Source organism: Macaca thibetana, chromosome 6 (assembly GCF_024542745.1).
Source record: "Macaca thibetana thibetana isolate TM-01 chromosome 6, ASM2454274v1, whole genome shotgun sequence".
In the NCBI taxonomy this organism is placed as follows: domain Eukaryota; kingdom Metazoa; phylum Chordata; class Mammalia; order Primates; family Cercopithecidae; genus Macaca; species Macaca thibetana.
Window position 1 is genome coordinate 109,715,587 of NC_065583.1, and position 5,358 is coordinate 109,720,944.

Sequence of the window (5,358 nt, forward strand, 5' to 3'; positions counted from 1 at the left end):
TTTTTTCTTGACGCGGGGTCTTGCTCTGTCACCCAGGCTAGAGTGCAATGCTGTGATCACAGCTCACAGCAGCCTCTACATCCCCAGGCTCATGTGATCCCCCCACTTCAGCCTACTGGCTAGCTGGGACTACAGGCAGCCCACACCACCAGCCCTGGCTAATTTTTTGTATTTTTTATAAACAGGGGGTTTTGCCATGTTGCCCAGGCTGGTCTCGAACTCCTGGACTCAAGCGATCTGCCCACCTTGGCCTCCCAAAGTTTTAGGATTACAGGCATGAGCCACCATGCCTGGCCTAAAATATATATATTGAGACAGGCATCCTGCTATGTTGCTAAGGGTGATCTCGAACCCTAAGCTCAAACCATCCTCCTGCCTCAGCCTCCCAAGTAGCTGGAATTATAGGCATGCTCCACCACACCTGGCTCGTTACTTTATCTAAAGGCTAACAACTCAGCCCAGCCTCATTTCTGAACCCCAGATCCATCCATCCAATTGCCTACTCAACATCATGTGAATCTCTCAATCTTAATATGTCCAAAACTGAACTACTGATATTCCCCTCAAAAATCTGCTCTACCTACAGTCTTCATCATAGTTGAAGGTAAAACCATTCAATTGTTCAAGTCAAAAAATGTGGAGTAATCTTTCTTTTTCTTTTTTTTTTTTTTTAATTATACTTTAACTTCTGGGATACATGTGCAGAATGTGCAGGTTTCTTACATGTGCCATGGTGATTTGCTGCACCCATCAACCCATCACCTATATTAAGTATTTCTCCTAATGCTATCCATCCCCTTGACCCCACCCCTCAACAGGCTGTGTTGTGTGATGTGCCCCTCCCTATGCCCATATGTTCTCATTGTGCAACTCCCACTTACAAGTGAGAACATGCAGTGTTTGGTTTTCTGTTCCTGTGTTAGTTTGCTGAGAATGATGGTTTCCAGCTTCATCCATGTCCCCACAAAGGACTTGAACTCATCCTTTTTTATGGCTACATAGTATTCCATGGTGTATATGTGCCACATTTTCTTTATCCACTCCATCATTAATGGGCATTTGAGTTGGTTCCAAGTCTTTGCTATTGTGAATAGTGCTGAAATAAACATATGTGTGCATGTGCCTTTATAGTAGAATGATTTATAATCCTTTGGGTATATACCCAGTAATGGGATTGCTGGGTCAAATGGTATTTCTAGTTCTAGATCCTTGAGGAATTGCCACACTGTCTTCCACAATGGTTGAACTAATTTACCCTCCCACCAAGAGTGTAAAAGTGATCCTTTTTCTCCACATCCTCTCCAGATTCTGTTGTTTCTGGACTTTTTAATGATCACCATTCTAACTGGCATGAGATAGTATCTCATTGTGGTTTTGATTTGCATTTCTCTAATGACCAATGATGATGAGCTTTTTTTCATGTTTGTTGCATAAATGTCTTCTTTTGAAAAGTGTCTGTTCATATCCTTTGCCCACTTTTTGATAAGGTTGTTTGTTTTTTTCTTGTTAATTTAAGTTTCTTGTAGATTCTGGATATTAGCCCTTTGTCAGATGGATAGATTGCAAAAATTTTCTCCCATTCTGTAGGTTGCCTGTTCACTCTGATGATAGTTTCTTTTGCTGTGCAGAAGCTCTTTAGTTTAATTAGATCCCATTTGTCAATTTTGGCTTTTGTTGTGATTGCTTTTGGCGTTTTAGTCATGACATCTTTGCCCATGCTTATGTCCTGAATGGTATTGCCTAGGTTTTCTTCTAGGGTTTTTATGGTTTTAGGTCTTACACTTAAGTCTTTAGTCCATCTTGAGTTAATTTTTGTATAAAGTGTAAAGAAGGGGTCCAGTTTCAGTTTTCTGCATATGGCTAGCCAGTTTTCCCAACACCATTTATTAAATAGGGAATCCATTCCCCATTGCTTGTTTGTGTCAGGTTTGTCAAGGATCAGATGGTTGTAGCTGTGTGGTATTATTTCTGAGGTCTCTGCTCTGTTCCATTGGTCTATATATCTGTTTTGGTACCAGTACCATGCTGTTTTGGTTACTGTATCCTTGTAGTATAGTTTGAAGTCAGGTAGCCTCATGCCTCCAGCTTTGTTCTTTTTGCTTAGGATTGTCTTGGCTATACAACTCTTATTTGGTTCCATATGAAATTTAAAGTAGTTATTTCTAATTCTGTGAAGAAAGTCAATGTTAGCTTGATGGGAATAGCATTGAATCTATAAATTACTTTGGGCAGTAAGGCCATTATCATGATATTGATTTTTCCTATCTATAAGCATGGAATGTTTTTCCATTTGTTTGTGTTCTCTCTTATTTCCTTGAGCAGTGGTTTGTAGTTCTCCTTGAAGAGGTCCTTCACATCCCTTGTAAGTTGGATTCCTAGGTATTTTATTCTCTTCATAGCGATTGTGAATGGGAGTTCACTCATGATTTGGCTCTCTGTTTGTCTAGTATTGGTGTGTACAAATGCTTGTGATTTTTGCACATTGATTTTGTATTCTGAGACTTTGCTGAAGTTACTTATCAGCTTAAGGAGTTTTGGGATTGAGATGATGGGGTTTTATTTTTTGTTGTTGTTTTTGTTTTTGTTTTTTTAGGCAGAGTTTCACTCTTGTTGCCCAGGCTGGAGTGCAGTGGCACTATCTTGGCTCACTGTAACCTCCACCTCCCGGGTTCAAGCAATTCTCCTGTCTCATCCTCCTGAGTACTTGGGATTACAGGCACATGCCACCACATCTGGCTAAATTTTGTATTTTTAATAGAGAGAGGGTTTTATCATATTGGTCAGGCTGGTCTTGAACTCCACCTTAGCCTCCAAAAGTGCTGGGATTACAGGCATGAGCCACCATGCCCGGCTGGGTTTTGTAAATATATAATCATGTCATCTGCAAACAAAGATAATTTGACTTCCTCTCTTTCTATCTGAATACTCTTTATTTCTTTCTCTTGCTTGATTGCCCTGGCCAGAACTTCCAATACTATGTTGAATAGGAGTAGTGAGAGAAGGCATCCTTGTCTTGTGCCAGTTTTCAAAGGGAATGCTTCCAGCTTTTGCCCATTTAGTATGATATTGGCTGTGGGTTTGTATCAAATAATCAAATAATAATTTTGAGATACATTCCATCAATACCTAGTTTATTGAGTGTTTTTAGCATGAAAAGATGTTGAATTTTATCAAAGGCCTTTTCTTCATCTATTGAGATAATCATGTGGTTTTTGTCATTGATTTTGTTTATGTGATGGATTATGATTATTGATTTGCATATGTTGAACCAGCCTTGCATCCCAGGGATGAAGCTGACTTGATCGTGGTAGATAAGCTTTTCAATGTGCTGCTGGATTTAGTTTGCCAGTATTTTGTTGAGAATTTTCACATCAATGTTCATCAGGGTTATTGGCTTGAAATTTTCTTTTTTTGTTGTGTCTTTGCCAGGTTTTAGTATCAGGATGATGCTAGCCCCATAAAATGTGTTAGGGAGGAGTCCCTCTTTTTCTATTGTTTGGAATATTTTCAAAAGGAAGGGTACTAGCTCCTCTTTGTACCTCTGGTAGAATTCAGCTATGAATCCATCTGGTCCTGGGCTTTTTTTGGTTGGTAGGCTATTAATTACTACCTCGATTTCAGGACTTGTTATTGGTCTATTCAGGGATTTGACTTCTTTCTGGTTTAGTCTTGGGAGGGTGTATGTGTCCAGGAATTTATCCATTTCTTCTAGATTTTCTAGTTTATTTGCATAGCGGTGTTTATAGTATTCTCTGCCGATAGTTTGTATTTCTGTGGGATCAGTGGTGATATCCCCTTTATCGTATTTTATTGTGTCTATCTAATTCTTCTCTCTTTTCTTCTTTATTAGTCTGGCTAGCAGTCTATTTTCTTAATCTTTTCAAAAAACCAGCTCCTGGGTTCACTGATTTTTTGAAGGGTTTTATGTGTCTCTATCTCCTTCAGTTTTGCTCTGATCTTAGTTATTTCTTGACTTCTGCTAGCTTTTGAATTTGTTTGCTCTTGCTTCTCTAGTTCTTTTATTTGTGATGTTAGCATGTCAATTTCAGGTCTTTCCCACTTTCTCCTGTGGACACTTAGTGCTATAAATTTCCCTCTAAACACTGCTTTAGCTGTCTCCCAGAGATTCTGGTATGTTGTGTCTTTGTTCTCATTGGTTTCAAATACCTTATTTATTTCTGCCTTAATTTCATTATTTACCCAGAAGTCATATAGGAGCAGGTTCTTCAGTTTCTATGTAGTTGTATTGTTTTCAGTGAGTTTCTTAATCCTGAGTTCCAATTTTATTGCACTGTGGTCTGAGAGGTTGTTATGATTTCCATTCTTTTGCATTTGCTGAGCAGTGTTTTACTTCCAATTCTGTGGTTGATTTTAGAATAAGTGCTATGTGGTGCTGAGAAGAATGTATATTCTGTTGATTTGGCATGGAGAGTTCTGTAGATGTCTATTAGCTCCACTTGGTCCAGAGCTGAGTTCAAGTCCTGAATATCCTTGTTAATTTTCTGTCTTGTTGATCTGTCTAATATTGACAGTGGGGTGTTAAAATCTCCCAATATTATTGTGTGGGAGTCTAAGTCTCTTTGTGGGTCTCTAAGCATTTGCTTTATGAATCTGGGTGCTCCTGTATTGCACGCATATATATTTACGATAGTTAGCTCTTCTTGTTGCATTGATCCCTTTACTATTATGTAATGTCCTTGTCTTTTTTGATCTTTGTTGGTTTAAAGTCTGTTTTACCATTTGCTTGTAAATCTTCCTCCATCCCTTTATTTTGAATCTATGTGTGTCTTTGCATGTGAGATGGGTCTCCTGAATACAGCACATCAATGGGTCTTGACTCTTTAGCCAATTTGCCAGTCTGTATCTTTTAATTGGGGCATTTAGCCCATTTACATTTAAGGTTAATATTGTTATGTGTGAATTTGGTCCTATCATTATGATGCCAGCTGGTTATTTTGCCCATTAGTTGATGAAGTTTCTTCGTAGTGTCAATGGTCTTTACAATTTGGTATGTTTTTGCAGTTACTGGTACCAGTTTTTCCTTTCCATATTTGATGCTTCCTTCAGGAACTCTCATAAGGCAGGCCTGGTGGTACAAAATCCCTCAGCATTTGTTTGTCTCTAAAGGATTTTATTTCTCCTTCACTTAAGAAGCTCAGTTTGGCTGGATATGAAATTCTGGGCTGAAAATTCTTTACTTTAAGAATGTTGAATATTGGCCCCCACTCTCTTCTGGCTTGCAAGGTTTCTGCAGAGAGATCTGCTGTTAGTCTGATGGGCTTCCCTTTGTGGGTAACCTGACCTTTCTCTCTGGCTGCCCTTAACATTTTTTCCTTCATTTCAACCTTGGTGAATCTG